Source organism: Polyodon spathula, chromosome 23, assembly GCF_017654505.1.
Source record: "Polyodon spathula isolate WHYD16114869_AA chromosome 23, ASM1765450v1, whole genome shotgun sequence".
NCBI classification, from domain to species: domain Eukaryota; kingdom Metazoa; phylum Chordata; class Actinopteri; order Acipenseriformes; family Polyodontidae; genus Polyodon; species Polyodon spathula.
In genome coordinates this window covers 18,736,061-18,757,182 of record NC_054556.1, presented here as the reverse complement: position 1 = coordinate 18,757,182, position 21,122 = coordinate 18,736,061, and the positions used below count along the sequence as shown (strand labels likewise).

General features: G+C 38.1%; 1 protein-coding gene across 1 annotated transcript in view; it reads left to right on the top strand.

Annotated features, from left to right (window-relative positions):
- LOC121297780 (cadherin-22-like) overlaps positions 1–21,122 on the top strand; it is a 190,667-nt gene that overhangs the window by 31,115 nt on the left and 138,430 nt on the right. The gene's annotated exons all lie outside the window — the stretch shown is intronic.

The following is a 21,122-nucleotide window of genomic DNA, read 5'->3' as shown; positions in this document are numbered from 1 at the left end:
ATATATATATATATATATATATAATATATATATATTATATATTATATAGATATATAATAAAAAAAGCTAAAATAAAAAATAAGAATAATGGAAATAATACCTTTTAAACAATTTTATTTTTGTGAAAATTTTTCACTTGAATCAAAGTATTTATTCACAAGCAAAAGTATTGGCAACTTCACATGTAAAGTCTGCAAAATGTTTTACAAAAAGAGATTTTATATATATATATATATTTCCTTGGTTGAAATGTTCATATTACATGGTAAGTAAGCTGCATTATAAAGTCAATAGCCAAAAAAAGAGATAATTTAGGCAACACAGATTGGATTCATGTTTGAGAAAAGCACCATAAAACAAATTCAACTGAAAAGCTTGAAAGAAGTGGACATCCAAATAAAATTACAGACAGCTAAAAAAAAAAAAAAAAAAAAAAAAAAAAAAAAAAAAATCCAAGATTAACACCCAAGGACTTAAAGAAAGATTTATAAGCATCAGGCTTCTGAATAAACACAGAAGAGCTGTACGCACGCAGACGTTGTTGCAAACCACGTTTAAAGAAAATTCATGAAACAAACCATCTAAAATGTGCCAAGAAATATAAACAAGAATCTGAAGCATTCTTCCACAAAATTCTGTCCATACTATGTTTGGAGATAAAAGGGAAAGCCTTCAGTAAAGAAAATCTTGTACCTACAGTTAAACACGGAGGTGGTTCGAGTTGGTATGAGGGGGTTTAAACATTTCAGGGACTGGAGACATTCATGTGATTGAAGATGAAATCAATGCATTATCCAAATATTCTACAAAGTACAAGGATCCCATCTGCTTACAGGCTGATTGGCAGACAATTTATCTTCCAACACGACAACGACCCAAAGCATATGGCTAAGTCAACTCTGGAATTCTTAAAGAAAGTTAAGATAAAAGTTCTGGAATGGCTTCCGCAATCACCAGGGGCCCGATCTTCGATTTTCGCACCCGTCGTTAAATTTGTGCCTCGTAAAAAAATAGTGCTTTGGCACAAAGCTGATATTCCAAAATGGCACAAAGCTGTTGCGAGACATTGGAATATAACAGTTTTTTGAACAATTCGCAAATCTGTTTGTGCCTCGCAAAACCGTCTGAGCATTCACTACCAATATAGCAACTGCACACAACAGCCAAGCGAGAATGTTGAATGATAGTACTAGTCTGTACTAGTACTGTACATCTGTACTGTACATCTGTACTGTTGTACGTTTGTACCATTGTACCCAAATCCAGAGTGGACTGTTACTCTGACACTATTTGAGCCCCCGGTGAACAGTTATTTGAACTAGCGCATCGTAATTATCACGCAGATATTGGTATATTCAGACGAATTAGGGCTTTCGTCCTATTCAAATTTGATTGCGCTATGTGCATATTGAATGTCCAGCTAGAATACATTTGAATCTCATGTTTCTATTACCGATGCATTACCATATGCTAATAGGACCGTATTAAAGGAACAGAAGGAAGGCAGTGTGCTGGACAGAGGTGAGTGCATGTTTCCACACTCGTCTGTTGGACATGGGAATACGCAATAAATGTCACTATGATATGAACATGTTATATATGTTATGGAAACAAAAAAAGAGGCTTATTGCTTGTATGTTTTTGCTGCAAATTGACTATGGTGATGCAGTATATAGATTTGCATCACCATCAACTTTAGGTAAACTCGCTATATCATGCAGCATTGAGGTACAATACAAATACAAGATTTTATACTCATCATTGCATATTATATAATTTGGTAGGCTGGACTTCTTTGGCTTTATGCAGGTTGAAGCACTGGTATATTCTGGTATATAAGGCTATTCAATATAAATTATATAAATATACTTATTTAAATGAATACCTTATAGCTTCCCATAGTAACCATAGCCTCAGATCTCATTCTTTTTTGCATTTTAAAATCTCAAATGTGCGTACTGAGGCTGGTAAAGGATCATGATGATGAGTAAACTGCATGATTTTGTGGCTGAGAGTTGTAATTGTTTTAAATAGTTGAATATTTTTGTGTATTTTGATTATTGTTTTAAATGTGATTTGCCTGTTTCTTAATTGCATTTTATTGTGTATCTGTTCTTGTTGTCCGATTGACTTGCTGCTACCTGCTTGGCTAGGTCTCATTAGTAAAAGAGGTTTTAATCTCAATGTGACCACAAGGATAATAATATTATATATATATATATATATATATATATATATATATATATATATATATATATATATATATATATATATATATATTTTTTTTTTTTTTTGCAAAGGCTTTGTTGGGCACACAAGCCATCGTCTAATAAATTATAGATTATAAAATGACGACTCGTGTGTCTAGAAAAACAAAAAAAGGTTTTCTCAGTGAGGTGTCTAGAAGGGTTATTATACTGATAGTATCCTAATACTAAGTGGGTATTCGGTATCACATTTTTGGAATACTGGTATCCCGAATCTCCTCACTGCTTGCTCTGGTACTGGGGAATTTAATATGTTCCTCAGCACGTCGCAGCAACGCGGTTATAAACAGCTCAAGGTGGCGGACATGGCTGACTGGGTGATCCCCACTGTATCCCGGTAGCCAGGATACACATACAGACAGACACTATCAGTTGCTAAGGCATGACTGCGCAGGTTTGTTCTGGCCAGGTCATCATGCAGCATGTTGCATAGATGAGTCGAGATGATACCTGGACATGATTTCCTCATTGCTGAGCTCCTCGTGTGTGCTGAGACCAGCACCCTTTCAGCATATCTTCATCTATGTCGGGGTTGCTGTTGCTGGGTGTGCCTTGCATCATTCACATCCACATGTCAACAGACACGCTGCATGCTACCCACGTTTCCCATTGTTGCCTGTTTGTAGTCAGTGCTGGAATGGTAGTGTGCGCAGTCCTTATTCTGCGCCTCACAAATCTGGTTTTGTGCTTGGAGTATACCTTCGAATATACCAGGATCATGCATATTGTCGGCCACTCCCCCCATATTACGCGATGCATACATTTTATTTCTGCACAGTGCAGAATGGATTGTGACGCACAAAAGGACGTTTCGAATATGGCAACTTGGCACAATTTCGGCACAACGGCCATTTACGACGCGCATACCCCTCTGCGCGGTGCGCAAACCTTTAGAATATCGGGCCCCAGATCTCAATCCAATACAAATGATTTGGGCTGATCTGATTAAAAACTGTAGTCAAGAATTGTGTATCCAATCTGCCCGAGCTGAAGGAAATATGCAAGACAGAATGGGCCCAGATTTTATGGCAAGTCATATGATCATTTTGAGGTAACTCAAATTGCATTTTAAGATATCTTGAAATATTTAGAGATATCTGTAAATCATTTGCAGATATCTTTAAATGAATATGATATATCTCTAAATAAACCCTTTTGAAGATATCGCAATGTCATTTTGAGATATCTAAAAATGGAATAAAGGTATCTCAAGTTGATTTACAGATATCTTTAAATAATGTTTTGCTAGCATGGTATGCCAAACTGTCATTTAGAGATACCTTGAAAAATAACTTCCCATTCATTTAGAGATATCTCTAATTAATTTTAAGATATCTAGAAATGACGTCCAGTTTATTTAGAGCTACGTATTTCTAAATCATTTAGAGATAGCTCTAAATGAACAGGAAGTCATTTCAAGATATCTCTAAATGACTTCATGTGAGAATGCTCTATGTTTTGAATGGACTTATTTAAAATGTAACAAATGCTTGTCCTTAATCTACTTGAATTATGGTATAATAAGAAGAGCATGCCAATGCTTTTGTCTGCGACAGTATCTTGTGTTTGTTTACCTTGTATTTCTGGTTTTAGGTGCTAGTCGTGTGTTCATTTTATTATCTCATTAGAAGAGTTGGTAACTCACAAAGGTGTTGCTTTGCCTTCCAATGTACACAAACTACTCCTAACATAATACCCGTGAAGCCCTATTTACATTATCTTAACAATGCATGCTCACCAGGTTTCAAAAACCTGATTGAAAGCAAATGGCCATTCATTTAGGGAGTGTGGACATCCCTTGGCTGTCACCTAATTACCTATTTGCATGCTATTATCAAAAATGGAATGCATTTATTAATATTAAAGTAATAGTAACTATGAAAGAAAGAAACACATAATATCAAATATTTTCTTTGTGAAACATGATGGTCCTGTACTACATTTGGTTAAGGAAACTACTCAGATTATGTAACGTATTCTCAGGAAATCTGTAACACATCCCAAGTCATTTTGCCTGTGTCTGCATGGAAACAGCATGTTGCTGGCAGAAATCTTGTCAATCAATAGGGGTAGCAGCTGATTGGTTAATGACAGGAAAGAATCTGCTGAAGGGGCGAGGACAACTTCACCAGGAAGTGCAACACTATAGCGTAACACAAGATTGGTTTGCAATTATCTACTGATTTTTTTTTTTTTTTTTTTTTTTGCCTTGTGCAGTAGCAGATATCATGTTTTAAAAATTAAAACACATGTTTACTACAATGTGTTTCTTTCAAAACTGCACATTTGAGACTTATAGGTCTGATATAGGGAATGATCATGACACTATCTCCTTTTCAAAACAACAATAATCATTTTCCCTTTAAAAGACTGAAACAGTGTTCAGTTCAGTGTTTTCTTTGTATAAGTGACTTCTCCTTGGTGAGCCACTGCGAAGACTTCAGAAAACACATCTGTTTCAACTCCAGCTGTGAATACAAAGTCTTTATCAACGAACACAGCACAGCCCCTCATACAAGCGACAATCTAATCTACTAAATCACACCTTTGTAAATAACAAAAAAGATAAAGGAAATAGAAGGATATTCTGGTTGACATTAGGCAGGAGACATCGGCTATGTGTACAATATAATCTATTTGTGAAGTAAGTGATAAGATTTATGAATAGTGATTGCAGCACATGTACTCTGACAGGTCCCATAAATACTGCTAGAGAACGGCATGGTGATAGCAAAATGATTCCAGTAAACATGAGATATATTGTCATAATTTCAAGGGTCTCACACTCTTCTTTGTGAATAATGCAACATTATGGCAAAGGTGAATTCGATTTTTGAATGATTATTTATTTGAAGCTGTTATTGAAGAATATTTATCCAACGTTCCCTGCAGATACTTCAACCCTAGCTTCTAGTCAACGTTGTAAGGTGATGAAATTAAATCGACATTGAAAACACAGTAACACTTTACATGAAGTGTCTCTAATTACTGTGTATTTACATGTTAGTTACTTAGTAAATACATGTGCACTTACATATAATTACAATGTTATTATGCATAGCGACAGTGAACTGTTTTTGCATGATATATGCAAGTACACAATCGTATCAGAAAAGGGTTAGGATTAGGTTTAGAGTTAGGGTTAGGATTAGGGTTATATCGCTCACAAAAATGTACACATTAAATGTACACACTAAAAACTGTTTACATTAGCATGTACCACTGTGTTTTGATTTGCTTCGATTTGGCGCTTGGCCTTGACTTTTGAGACACTTCTGTCTTTCTAATCAATGTCTTTCTGCACTGAAGTACAGGCAGGGAGGCAATGTAACTGCCAGCCCCCTTCATGTGAAAATGAAATGGAAGAAAGAGAGGTTTAGTACCTGACTTGAAAACGACAGGGAGCTGTCACCAATGAAGGCTGACATGAATGTGGGAGGTACCCCTTAATGCAATGACTGCCTGACTTATGGTGATGGTTGCAGAGAGTGTTTAGAGTTTCCTGCCTGAAACTCAAGCTGAGGGAACACGAAGACACTTTGTGGCTGGGAACTTGGTTTCAGGAGACTAGGTTTCAGGCCACTGCATGGCACACCAGGGGAGGTGGGGTTTGATACAGCAGAGTTGAAGCCACTGTTCCTGAAAAAGTAGCGTAGTGTTCCCTCAGCTATAGCTTTACACTGTATAGTTTTCAGATGATATGTATATATTAGTATTCAGTATTCCATTCAGTTAACATAGGAATGAATTTTTTTTAATATATATACTATCAGGCATGTATTAGTTAAAAAAATTAAAAAAAGTTCTGATATGCAAATGTTCCACTTACCGAAGAATAGACTTTTGAAGCCAGTGAGTAATTTACTCTTTAAATGATGACGATTGCCTTGATTAACACTGCAATTTTTTTTTTGCAGTGCACTTGGAGTGCAGGTCGGGACTCAGCTGGGAACCACAGCTGGGAACCACAGGGGGCATTAGCCTCGCTATTAAAACAAATAATTCTCTGATAGAAATCTGTGTTTTTCAGGGATTAAAATAAAATGCATAAATTGAGTTCCCCAGCCACACCTTAGACAACCCAACACCAGAAGTTGCCATTTAAGTTATGTGTGATATATCTATGACATCACACTTGGACATCAACACGAAAGCCACGTTTTGGACAAAAATAAATAAAAACAGAAAATGGTCTTGACATATTGACTGATATTGGCTGATGCGTCAGCACCCCCTACTGGTCAGAGCAGTCCAGACTGGACCTTCTTCAGCTCGGGAGTTAAGTTGCTTGGTTTCTTAGGTTTAGATGAAATAAGATGAGGAGCGGAGGTCACATATCCATCTTCAGTGCTTCTGGCCAGTAAGGGAATTGCAGGGGTGCACTTTCAAATTGTTGAATCTCAAACTGGGTAGAAACCAGGGTTAAAATTCATAAAAACATTACAGTCATTAAAATATTGTAGCTTATTTTAATGTACTTATTCTTACATTAAGACTCATGTCAGAATCAAATCAAAAGTAATATATTAATTCTTATGGCAGTACCATAATTTAGAATGAATCCAGGCCTCACTGCCGGTTAACAGATTCTACAGATTTGTATTCATTTCAACAACCAATACCAATGGAAATGAGTAGACTTTTATTTTGTAAATACAGTTTTTTGTAAAAACAGTTTAAATCCTTTAATATATCCACTACTTAATTTGCAAGAGAGCAGTTTAAAGATTTAGAAACAGCTCAGCTTGCTGTCTAGTCTTTTACAGCTGTGTTAAATGCGTGTTATTTTTAAAATACAGAGGCAGCTGAATAGCAGTCTGATTCTGTATTCTGTTTGCATACAGTAGCTGCTTTGCACTTTGCAATCAGTTTAAATGCACAGTAGAAGTGACTCTAAATAACTTTTTTCTTGAGTTTTACTTTTCTTTAAGATGAATGCAATTAGCCAGAAGACAGTGAGCGCTTTCTTCTACAGGCTCCTCGGTGTGTCTGTCCATTAGCATAATCACTGTGAAATCTGTGCTTACACCACCTTGTGTACTTTGGAAAGTAGTGCTTGTGCCTGAGCGGAAAGAAATATGCCAGAAGTGTTTCTGTTCCCTGTCAGTGAGATGAGGTGAGGTTAAAAGCTTCTGTCTCCGGTGATTGAGATGAGATGAGATGAGATGAGATGCAGACGTGGAGCCCGGCTCTTTTGCATAGCGGTTAAGATGCATTCTTGCGGTTTGAGGGGTCACCGGTTCATGTCCCCTCCCTGATGATATCCCTGGTGATTTGCAATGGCATCTCAGCCTATTGAATTGAATGAAAGGCAAGGGCTGGACACAAACCACAAACCATATGGCTCAAAGATGAACTGAAGATGTTCAACTGAAGAGCAAGCTCTGTAGTCATGAAGTCTCTCTTTCTCTCTCTCTCTCTCTCTCTCTCTCTCTCTCTCTCTCTCTCTCTCTCTCTAATATATATATATATATATATATATATATATATGGCGCGCTCACAGTTGTATAGATGTTTATGTTTACTGTCAGCACAGGATGCAGTACAGTGTCATTTATTAACACTGCAGAGTCAAGTACAACATTTTTACAACAAGTATATTATTTACATCCTGTATAGTCGTGTGCAAATGCATCAGAACACCTCAAGATTTGTCATTGCTATCTTTTATATACCTACCTGCATAAAAACCTTTAGGTGTGGAATTTCAATTAGTCGGTAATCAGTGATGGGTGTGCATGTTGACAATGACTCAAATTCTCATAGATTGTGACCAATTCTAAACCTAATAAGAAACAACAGCGCCTAATGCTTATTGATCTGCTAGGGGAAGCAGCACTCCACTACAGCATGTGTAGGAGGGAGAGGAAAGTTATTAATAGCTGTTCTTTTCTTTAAGAAAATTTGGCTCATTATAATTTGGAGTAGGTCTAAAATGTAGAGTTTTGAAAGACACACATATCAAGCATACATGCACTGGTCTGGTACAAGCTGTTGAAGGCATGGGGACCTCCATGTAAATTGACCAAAGAAGTCCAGCCCTATCTGAAAGATTTCATCAACCCAGTGCAGTGCCAGATGTGTTTTAATTGCTTGCAGAACTGCACATGTAAGACCTATACAATGATTAGAAGTGCCCAGCAGGTAACTTTTATGGAATTACTTTGTTAACTACAGTTTCTTTTAAAAAAAAAAAAAACAAAGCCTCTCTTCCTCTGAGTAGGCAGAGAACTCTTTATTACTTAACATCTCTAAGACAAAGACTCCCGGTTTGAAAATGGCTGCCTATATGTCATGGATGATTCAAGATTGGCCAGTAACCGTTCTTGTTTCTGTACTCGGGCAATCCTGTCTTTTGTCATCGATTTTGATACACACGTATTGTGGTAAATTTGAAAGAATACAGCTTGTGGATGTGTGGTTTGTTGCTAGGAGACTAGTGATGGGTAGAAAATAATTAAAATGTCCTTGAAGCACTTGTGTTTTCAATCTTCAAAATAAATACTCTCCCAATGTATTTAATTAATGGTACATCAATTACTCAATCCTGGTCGATCCGGCACCAGACTGGAAATTAACATCAAAACATCCCCAAATAAACCTTTAGTTTGCATATCAAGAGGTGGAAGTGGGGTAATATATTTTGCAATTACAGAATTTTTGTTGCGTCAATACACCTTGCTTGTCTTAGTGTATAGCAACGACAGACCTGGATTTTGGGTTGATAGAACAGTTGCAATGGGATGAAATGTATGTTTAATGTTAGTTTTATTACTGACAGATTTGATGCACTTAAGAAAATATATGTTTTCAAAAGCAGTATTTGTTAGCTTAATTAATTGGCAGGTATATACAGTTTCATAGTCAAAACCAAAGTTTAACAAAACGTTTACCTAAAACATATCATTAAATATTTTTAGATGGAGTTTCTGTACTATATGCCAAAGTTTGCATATTGTTCTCTGTTGTGGTGTGTTTACAACTAAAGGGACTTGGATAGCTCTCTAGTGTAACTGTGCTATGAGGTGATCCACATTCAATATGGCAACACTTTACATTGTGTCTCTAATTACTGTGTATTTACATAGTAGTTACTTAGTAAACACATGTGTACTTACAATGCTATTATGCATAGTTACAATGTACTTAATGTGTAAATGTTTTTGCATGATTAACCCTAACTCTAAACCTAACCCTAACCCTAACCCCTTTAACCTTATCCCTAACTCCCCTACCCTAACCCTTTTTTGATACAATTGTGTACTTACATATACTGTATCGTGCAGAAAGATTTAAAGATAAAAATGTTTGTGAATGTTCTACTACAGACACAACTTTGTTGCTGATATGCAAAAGCATCTGCCAACCAAGTACCCACTGTCAGACATCAAAGTCGAATAGATCTTCCCTTATAAAAGTTTCCCACAATAAAAGCATAGCAACTTATAATAAAATATAGAAAACACATTGTAAAGCACAGGCAAGCCTTTTAAAGAACAGCAAGGTATGGAAAAGCATATTAATATAAATATTGCAAACCAAGGTAAACTATGGTAAATGCATCATATAACATACAACAACAACAGCATGGGAAAAAAAATGCAAAATTACTGTGTAAAAATACTGCAGTAAACTATTGTAAGGGTTCTGCCTACGTTACCATTTGTCTGAAACTGACTTAAATCCAAACTATGCAGCTGTTGTATATTACAGATCCACTTCTAATGTGGAGACAGGTTACTTATGGATATAGTACGATGTTGGGTAATTTAAGGTTAAGCCATGTTGACAGCAATTTGATCAAGTCCTGCATTTCACTCATTCACTGTTTTCAGTCTTTTGTGTTTTTTAATGTGGACATCACATTGCGAAATAGAGAGGGAGCCCTTTATCATAGTGGTCTGTGCAAACCACTGTGTGCAGAACAATGTTCTTCTCCAATACTATATTCCACACTCATTATCCTAGTCTTCAATATGCACATAACAAATGACTCAAGGAAACTGGCTAATTGCTGGAGGGAGATCTGTATGTACACATTCTAGTTGCACCTGTTTATCAATTTCATATTCACAAGAGGACCTGTGAATGCTCAGTTGTAAACTCAATGCTAATTCTTATTACCCTTCCCCTCTTATTAAAATCCTGCCCCTGGTAAGCTGAACAATTTGCCTGGTCTAATGAGACAGGTGCTGGGGCCGGGCTGATAATAGGTTGTGATCTGAAGCAGTCTTTGGTGCCAGGGAAACAGAGCCTAGGGGAGGAGTAGAGGGAATGGGGATTTCAACCATGCTGTACCAATTTGCTTTACATAGTGTCTTTCTTGTACAAGAATATCAGGGTCCTACAGTCTAAAAATAATCATGTTCTTATTATTTCATAAAAATATGAAATTAATGGTGTTTTACCTTAAAGTAACTGTAGCTGACAAACTAATTCCAGAAATTTTACATTTATCATGCATTTTTATTTGAAAACATGATATCTGGTACAGTAGTCTCCATGTATAGGAACACCTCTTAAGAGAAAACTGCGCCTAAGGGAACACCCTTGTGGTGAAACAGATTTATCCCATTGTAAATGCTCTTGCTAAAGGAACTGGAACTTCGCTTAAAAGAACACCTTCTTGGCACCGACAGTGATTCGTTCACAACGGATACAGGACTGTTTTGTAAAAAAGGGGCTTGTCATTGCTAGAGTATCTTGAGGCACACTGATTGGTTTATTAAATCTTCCCAGAATGTCCGTGATATCATTGAATTGTTTTGTGTTCTGATTTCCACGAGTCCACCTCGTTGCTACAAAATGGCACGTAAACAAACAGTAAAATGCGCCTCTGTTTCTCTTGCTACACAAAGCTGGAAATTGTTCGAGCTTTTGAAAAAAACCCTAATCAGACACAAGTCGCCGAGCAATTTAATGTTTCCCGTTCTGGTGAGTTGTGTCTTGTATATTGCTGCTGCATTTTGTAACGTGTGTAAGGGTGCTATTTGGTTCGGTTTGACAGTTAGTTAATTAACGTGAAGTTATACGTTCATAGTACACAGTGATTTAAGGTTTTTGACCGTGTTGTTTTGCTTTCGTTTTTATTACTTTAGTTTTTCTTTTACTTTATTATTATAGTTTAACATACACTTGCCTATTGTTTTGCTTTTACTTATTCAGTTCATTTCATATGTTGATGCATGCCCGTCTTGACAAGTAATACACATGTATTTATTTATTGATTCATATTGTGTCTGGTGGCTTAGAGAACACTTCGGCTTTAAGAACACTTCACTTGCTTCCCAGGGGGTGTTCCCTTAGCGGGAGACTACTGTACTACACTACTGTAGGTTAAAGAAACATATCTCTGGAAGCAATGCTTTCAAAAAGTGTTCCCTTCAACTGCTTCATTTACAACCAACAGCTTTCCCCATTGACCTAGTTTGAGGCAGCTTTATCAAACCCTACGATCTCCCTTGGTGTGTCATGCAGTGGCCTGAAACCTAGTTTCCTGAACCAAGTTTCAAGCTGCAAAGTGGCTTTGTGTTCCCTCAGCTTCACCTGACCCAGAAGACATTACTGAGGTGAAATAACCAGTGCAAGTTTAACACATTTCCTGAGAATACGACATAAAAACTGAGAGCTTTCTTTAACCTAAGGTAGTACCAGACATCATGTTTTAAAATTAAGATGCTTTCCAAATACATGCTGGAGATCTGTGTAGCTTATGGAAGTGCAACACAGGTAACTGGTTGTGTTAGCTATACTTGAATAGGCTATGAGCTAAAGCATTATGAATTCAAGACTTCATACACAGAGCAATACATGCATGCTTATTCTATACAGGAATACCTATCTGCCTGAAGGCTGTATTGTTCTAGTTGTTTGCAGTATTTGCCAATCTTTCTCTTTCCCTTGCAAGCTTTCTCTGAGCACTATAAACCTGCAGGGGTTCCTGCACCTTGGCTTAAACTGCAATTGATTTCAAATAAAGGTCTACTCACACTAGTGCACACACCACAGCTCGCTGAATAGACTGAATTAAATGAGACTGTGCTTAAAAAACAAAACAAAACAAAAACAAAAAACAAGACAACAATTGAAATGCAGCCAAACACAGCATCTCTGGAAATCAGTATGGAACTCAAACAGCCTAGGGAGTCTTCGCCAGTCCTAATATATTACTCTAAATGACAAGGCTTTCATTACAGTGTACCATGGCAGAACAAAACTCCAGAAATATAGCCTCCTCTGCATATTATGAAAAAACCAACACAACAACAACAAACCCACACTTCCTTACACAGGGCTTTACCAAACACTCAAGGATTACTGAGTGAATACAGGGCAGGTACTGACAGACACAGCAAATATACACACTGGTTGCCAGCGCACTCTTTTTATTCTGATGTGCGTAAAATGAAAGTGTGTGCATTTAAATAAAGAGTAAGTAGCTTCAAATTGAATTTCAGAACCCATCAATCAATGGAGTGTAGATACAATCCTATGTTGATAATGACAAACTTCAGTTTTACCCAAGCAGTGATCTTACATATAAATTTAATGTGCGGGCTGTACAATGACTGTCATGGGTCTGCAGGTTTGAATGTCAATTTGCAGGTCTGACCCGTGAAATGTGGGTGGTCTGCTATCTCTCTCACTGGAGTTGTTAAAATAGCATCTCGCCCCATAGGGTTTAATGACCTATTAAAAAGCGCTGGATCCCTACATAGTCTCAGCAAAAACATTTAGATAATCTGATTCAGCGCTTGACAACAGCTGAATTCATGAGAAAGAAATGACATTAAATAGGCTGGTTTGCTAAAAAGAGTCCACACAGGTTATAGGAACGAAAGAAGCATTTTGCTGCAGACTTTTCTAAAGAGCTCTTGGTTTCTAATGCGCTGTAATGTCATATTGCAATGTGAGAGCCCAATGGCACAGCATGCTGGGTACTTGCAGAACATGCAGCTCACAAACAGAAGCAAAGCATTTCCTTTTTCAATGTCACATAGAGATTCATTAAATGTATTGTCCTTGAGATACTAATGAAACATAGTCTAATACTCCCTAACATGAACAAAGCTAATGTATGAAGGAAAGGTACCATTTCCACTGGAGTGACTGTTATCGAAGGGCAAGCATACTTTTGTTAGTGGGGGTGGGGAGTGCATTCCTGGTAGAATATTGAGGTTTGAATGACACCCCACCCGCACCCCTCAAGACCATTTTCCAATGTACTATTGACTAGACAACAAATAACAACATCTGAGCCAATTTGATTACTTAGAATACACATTGTACTTTGAATCTGTTGATGTAGTGTGGGGGTTAGTAATTACAGTCTAATTAAGTGCAGTTAGCCTTCACCAGACTCCATTGTAAAAGTGCCATTGTTTTTCCCTCCTGGTATGTTTGAAACCCATATCAGTAATGTTAATTTAGTAGGTACTGACATGTACAACACAGCAATCTGATTAAGTGAAGAACACACATTTATAATATTGTTGTTATAAACTACACAGTCCTCTGAATAGAGCAGTCCTTATCCTGCAGGTAAAAACTAACCAGACTTAGAATCTTGAAATTCACTTCAAACGACAACATACATTTAAAACAGCTCTGCAGTGGTCGTTACCTGTAGATCATTGAATTTGGCCATTTAGTGACATTAATGCTTAAAAGTAAAATCTCAGCATAAGACCATAGATTTAGTTCTTTCAGCTTATCTGCATCGATTATTCCTTTAAGCCATGCTGAGATTAGTCTGGTTCTTCACTGGACTCTCTCCAGGACTGCAATGTCCCTTTGGTGCTGAGGTGCCCAGAACTGGGCACAGTATTCTAAGTGCGGCCTCATCTGTGCATTACAGAACCTCATCATAAACTATTACCAACATCAACCAATGGAGTTTTGTTTCTTCAGGTTACAAGTGCAAATGATTTATCTACACAATGAGACTTTCATATATTTAGATACATATATTTTTTGTGAATATTAATTACAAAAAACAAAACATATTTCAGTGTAAATAGTTTTACTCCAGTAACTTTTTGACAGTGATTCATCTGACCTATATTATTAAAATGGCATGTCAAATCAATAAAAGAAAAAGACAACATCAACATGGGTTAATTTAAAATTAGATTATTTGCAACTTGAAATAAAATCATAAGTTGATAATGACAAACTTCAGTTTTTTACATCACCCAAATAGTTTAATCCACTTTCTACATGTATATGCTTATTCAGACTCTAGTCTAAAGGCTGTCACACACCAGACACAATACAATTTTTTAATTGGCAACAAGATACTTCCACAGCGACACGACCGTACACACAGAGGCGATACAGACACAATGTGACAAGATTGAAAACTGCCAGATCTATACAACTGTTAAAAATTGCTATTGACAAAACTATGATCAAGACTGGTACATATTCATCAACATGATGAGGAAATTGAGTATCTTCTCTGATGGCATTTCAACACAAATGGCAATAAATCATACACAACAGGCTTATCCAGTTCCTTCGAAATGGACTCCCATACAGTGTCTTTGAAACCTGTGTCTCTATAATGGTGATGACCATTGTCATAAAGCTCTCTGGGCATTTTTTCAACGGCAAGTATTATTGTTTCCTCCATCATTTTGGATACTGCTTCCCCCTGCTGGACCACGTGCATTGAAGCTGTTCTTTGATTGGTCAATGATCTAGTTGAATTCAATCCTATTTATTTTCCGTCACTCCAGCGCCACCCTCACATTGCCTGTGGTGTGAAAGATACTTTTTAAAAGTATAGGTTCCATTTTGTTGAATCGCTGCATAGTTTCGCTTGCCGCAGCATGTCTAGTGGATAGCAACCTTTATGCTGCACACTGAGGCCAGGAATCAACCAACACTGATTTCCATTACATGAGAGTAGATGTTGAACTTCATAATGATTTGAACTCGGCTCTCGCCAAGATAAGCACCAACTAAGATGTAGTTTTGCAGTAAACTAATGTGATCCATCTGCATCTCCATCCATTTGAGTTGTTTTCCATCTGATGATGTAGATATCCTTCTGTCTGCTGTTGATTGCTGAAGTGTAATGCTGGCTGCAGGGAAAAGCTCATTTTGCCTCCCCAGCGTATCAGCACACTGGCTGCGATGCTGGCTCCGGGGATCAACCCAGTGTGGTCTTCCCAGCGCTTCAGCATGACTACAGTCTGGATTGAGCTAAGCAGGGGTCTTCAAGTGAGCACCTTCCACCCTCAGTGTTTCGTTGACTAGCCCACAACACCTCAAGAGGATTCAACAGTGATTCTGGCATCCCAGCATCACCCCCCTCCATCCCCCACTCAGCTCAGCCCAGCTTACTTACCTGTACATCAGCATTGCTTTCTTTCTATTGTGTTTGAGTTCCCCATCCAGAATCTTTCCATCTCAACCACAGCTCCTTTCTGCTGCTTCAGATAAGTTCTTCACTGTGTGACGCAACTCTTGGCCACTAAACGCGACGTCTCTGAGAAACCGGGTTGTAGAGTGTGCCACAAATCCTCGACAACCCACCTCCACTGGGTAAACTAGGACTCTCCATCCTCACTGTTCCGCTTCAGCAGCTAGTTGAGCATACCGAAGTTTCTTCCTCTCATAAGCCTCATCCACAGCATCTTCCCATGGCACTGTTAACTCTACCAGATGAACAAGGCTTGCTGATCCAGACCATAAGACAATGTCTGGTCGAAGGTTAGTGGTTGCAATCTCAGGTGGAAAAAAAAGCCGTTGACCAACATCTGCCAGCATCTTCCAGTCTCTAGCAGCTTCCAGTTGTCCTGAGCGAGACTTGATTTTAACACCTTTTCTTGGTGGTTGCTCTTCTGAATGGAGGAATATTGTCTTTTGTGTGTAATGCTTTGATGGAACTGGTGGCTACTTATTGGTCAGGTTACGCTTGTCTTCCAATGCTAAGGCCAAACATTGCCACACCTGGTTATGGCGCCAAATAAACCGTCCTTGGCTAAGACCCACCTTACATCCAGTCAAAATGTGCCTTAATGTTGTAGGTAATGAACACAAAGGACATGAGGGATCCTCACCCACCCAGAGGTTTAGGTTCTGTGGTGATGGGAGAACATCATATGCTGATCTGATGAGGAAACTGATCCTGCTCTGTTCCATTGTCCATAGGTCTTGCCAGCCGATCTTGCATTGTTCCACATTTTCCCATCTCATCCATTCTCCCTGCTTGGCCTGGGAAACGGCTTTTACACACCTGATCCTCTCCTCCTGCTTTCGCACCTCATTGACTACCAGCTTCCTCCATTGAGCCGGGGTTGCCTTGTGCCATGCAGGAGGAGCTGAACTGAGACACCAAAACCTCCTTTTCCATGCTGAACTTGCCCCATAATATCTCCGATTCAAAGGGCAGCCTTAGCATCTTCCACAGCTTTCTTTGCAGTCCATTTTTTTCCAGTTTTCAACACAGGTGCTGCCTACCTTACTCATTTGTCACGCGAATCTGCTAATGTCATTTCCAGTCGGACTTTGGCGCACTTAAACTCCTCGGTTAGAACTGAGAATGGTAGCTGCAGTATTCCTTTACCATAAATTGAATCTTACATTGAATCTTGGGACTTGGCAGTGAAGTCGTTAAATAAGTAAAAAAATAGACACACAAAAAGCCATAACATGTCATAGTTTATAGAGAAAGAAATATGACCCCTAGAAATGCTTGAACATGTAATGTAGGATTGTTAACCTAACAGCACTGCGGTGAACTATTACTAAACTCCCAGCATGCCTACTTCTTTTATGAACTAGGGAGGCGAGACCCTGGGTGCCTAATGATAAATGAATAGACGGTTCCTGTTAGACAGTGTGAGTGCCTTTTTGTTTCTGTACGCGCGCACACGCGCACACACACACACACACACACACACACACACACACACACACACACACACACACACACACACACACATATATATATATATATATATATATATATATATATATATATATATATATATATATATATATATATATATTCCCTTCCTCCCTGGAGGAAATGCACAACCCACTAACAGAGACAGAGATCATTAGAGATATGGATTTTATTGCTTAGCTTTTGTTAGCGAAATATAACCTCCCTTCATACTTTCACACCCAACTCTCAATGGATTACACCTTGTACATGTTTGTTGGTGCGCAGGGAATGGAAGTAATTAGACCTCAGCCTTTTTCAAACAAAGATCAGATTTAAAAGTCAACAGACTCGGTTCACTTAGCTTCTCAAGCTATGCCGTGGAGTTTTTATTTTACTTAATAAACAAGATAGATGATTTGGTTGAGGTACTTCTATAAGAGTGTTTTAGTATGGCACTGAGCCGGGCTATTGTTTTCTAATGTTGAGTTTGTTTAGTTCCAGCTTTTAGCTATTGAACAGAAGGTTCTACTCTCTTTTTAATTGAAGTTATTATCATCTTTCTCTGAATCTTCCTGTACCTGGGTTTTAACTTGCTTTGCTGGAGAATCCTAATGTCTGGTACTGAAGTGGGTTCCTGATTCCAATCAAATCAGGTAACATTGTTCCAGAACAACCTACATGTATTCTCTATGTCACTAGAATTGTACAGCAGGTCAGGATGGCATCCCGCCATTAACCCCTTAAGGTACACAAGGAATTGAGCGGTTGTTCAAATACTGTCTATAACATTATTTTATCCGAATGTTATTTCAAAGTGCTTGTTCCTTTTTGAAACAATGGGCTTTACAGATCACAACAGATAAAGAGCTTGTTGTTGGTTTCTTTTACTGTCCACTTTTTTATGATATTTGCCATCATTCTTACTGTCAATAAAGTAAAGCAATGGTTCTGACAGGGAACTCAATTTAACCTTAGGTCCAATCATGTAAACATCAAGCATAATTTAACTGCTTCCAATGCCAGACTAACTCGTCAATCGAATAGCTAGCATCTTATTCGTCCTTTGTTAAACAATATGTCCAATGATCTTACCTCAATTATGTCTCCTTTGTGCATTACATTTCCCCTCCCCAGACATTTACCTGTCTTTTGGCTTTGTCTAATGGGGAGAGAAGCTATCCTGCCCCCCAGCTCATGACTTTCCTCTCCATTTATCTGCAAGCTAATTTATGGGCAGGGGCATTCAACACACTTTAGTATGTTTTACAAACGTCCATTGTGTTGGGTTCCCCGAATGGCCCACCAGGTAAGGCAGTGGGCCTTACTGGCCAGGTGCCTGGTGAGTTCAAGCAGACATCTGCAGGGCTGGGCTTTGTCCTATAGAGGCCTGTAGCTTGCTGGCATCAGGCAATCAGCTGGGTCGTGAGATTGAAGCCACTGTCCTTCCCTTCTCCTGAGCTGTGTAGGGAGTAAAATAATTAGGTACTCTAAATTAAAAATAATAAAATGTGCATGGCAGGAAATTAGGTCTGAAGAGTAGCTTCTTAACGCAAGAAAAAACACCAGGAGTCAAAATATATACAAATAAATAAATAATATACAGCATCTATTTTTAATGGGGATTTTATTTTATTTTTTTTAATAACTTGAAAGCAATTTGTTTATCAATGAAATGGAGCTAGCTGTATTTTCTTTTTTTTTTTCATTGTGAGTCTGAGCACCCCCATTGGAACTAGATATTTTTAGCATGTTCATCTACATATAGTGTTAATATCAATATTATCAAGTAGGCTAAACAGGGCTTAAGCACATCAAAAAACACAAACACCTAATATAATTGTAGATAACGGTCCCATAGATATTCTCTGCCAGGCGCATGTATTCATTATACAGTCAGCACTCACACAGCCAACCCTATAACATTTTGACTTCAGTGACGGTTAAACGCATGTGACGCATATCTGATTATTTCATTCTGGCCCATTCCAACCCTTGTCTCTTTTTCAGGGAACACACAAAATATACCAAAAACGCATAGCTGAAAGTGTAATGTTTTTTTTTTTATTTTTATTTTTTTAAATAAGTAGGCTTCCGTTTATGTACTCTATTGGTTTTATTGGTACAGTATTATATTTTCAACAGAAGTATTTTAATTCAGAAAAAATATGATTTTGAAAATATCCAAAATAGATTAAGTGCATTAATTTATTACGTATATAATGGGGATTGATTTTAAAACGTAAAACATGACTGACGTGTATCTGAGTGTCATATATCCGACTGCTGAAATTCTCCCTATCCATTCTGACCTGTAATAACCCATCAGCTGCTTCCCCTGTTGACGGATTACCTTTCAGCCAGTAACATGACCCAGAATAAACTACTGGGGGGAAATGACCAAAGAAAAAAAGAAGTAGCAGACTTCCTGAAGGGAGGGCAAGCAAACCGGGAACTTTCTTTAACCTTGTGTAGGACCAGATGTGTTTTAAAATTAAAACAAAACCATGGCTGCTATAAAGTGTATATTTAAAAATAAAACTGCACACTTGAGACAAATGCAGCTAATGGAGGTGCAACATGGGTAACATTTGTGGAATTATTTCCTTAGCTCCAATCACTTTAATAAAGGTCAGGGCTGCAATGGTGATGATAGGCACTTGAGGGTCATGGGGCCATTCCAGTGACTACTATAAGTAACAACTTCCAGCATTAATTTAACTGCACACAAGTAAAACCTAAAACCTAAAGACCCAGGCAAATTTGTTAAGTATGTGACAAGGTGCTTTGTCTTGATGTTCAGGAGCTGTTCCAGTTGACTGCCATTGACATCTGCAACATAGGACAGAGCAGCCAACGTATCTTTATATTAGTAAGCACCAGCACCATTGAGAACACAGCTGTGCATTGCCAGCACAAATTCTTATTTCTGCTGTATGAAGACACTTTGATCAAGCACAAGTCACTTGTACAGTGCCTGTGGCAGGCAACTAGAAGTTAAGAGCAACTCTGGAAGGGGAAAGCACTGTATTAAACAAGGGACATGTAATAAGAACCACTCAGAATGACTGCAAACATCATTGCAACATCACACCCCTTTTCAGGGTGTTTCTAGTCTGCAGACACCTGTAGTGCAGTGTAGAGTAGTAATCAAGTTGGCTGAATAAAATGGCTTTCAATAGAGAAAGATGGACGTTGAAAACCAAGGCTGTAATACAGGGTGAGAGGAGGATTCACTTTTCGTTGAGGGCACTGGAGGAAAGGCATGTTTAGTGTAATATCGTTAATTAAGGAGTAGAATGTACAACAGCATTACATTACAAATCAGCAACACAAATTTCATGAAGGGGACAAGAGTTTTATTGTGATTGTTAATATATCTAGCATTGCTAAAATGTGTTGCTGGCCTGTGACCTTGTTTCATGCGAAAAGTGTGGCCCATCGTCAGTATGAAAGTATGCCTGAACTGCATCACGTGGGATTGATTAGCTACCATGTGCACATTCCAAACTGCAGTATAAAATTCAAGCAAAGGGAGATGAGTTGGTTAGCACTCCCATAATCCCACTACATATGGCAGTGGCCATACCCCTGTGGATCAGTTGAAGTCTTGTTGTAAGCAGTTTGATCTGTACTTCCTATTGCCTGCTCTCTATTGATTGTAATACTTGCCTGAGGGAGTGTGTCTCAGTACAGTAAGACTTCAGGATTTCAGCAGTCTGTAAAACCAAAGACACTATTTCTGTAGACTCCAAAGCCCAGAGCCATTGTTTCCTCAACTTTATGTATTGATTTATTTATATAAAATCTCCCCCCCCAGTACAATATTGAGTCTCCAGTGTACAGACTTGAAGCTGAAAAGAGTATATTAAAGCAGTACTAACTAAGATCTAAAAATCAATGTTCTCTGTTAGCACAACAATGTTATCGCTGCAACCTCCCTTGTCTTCTTTTCAAGA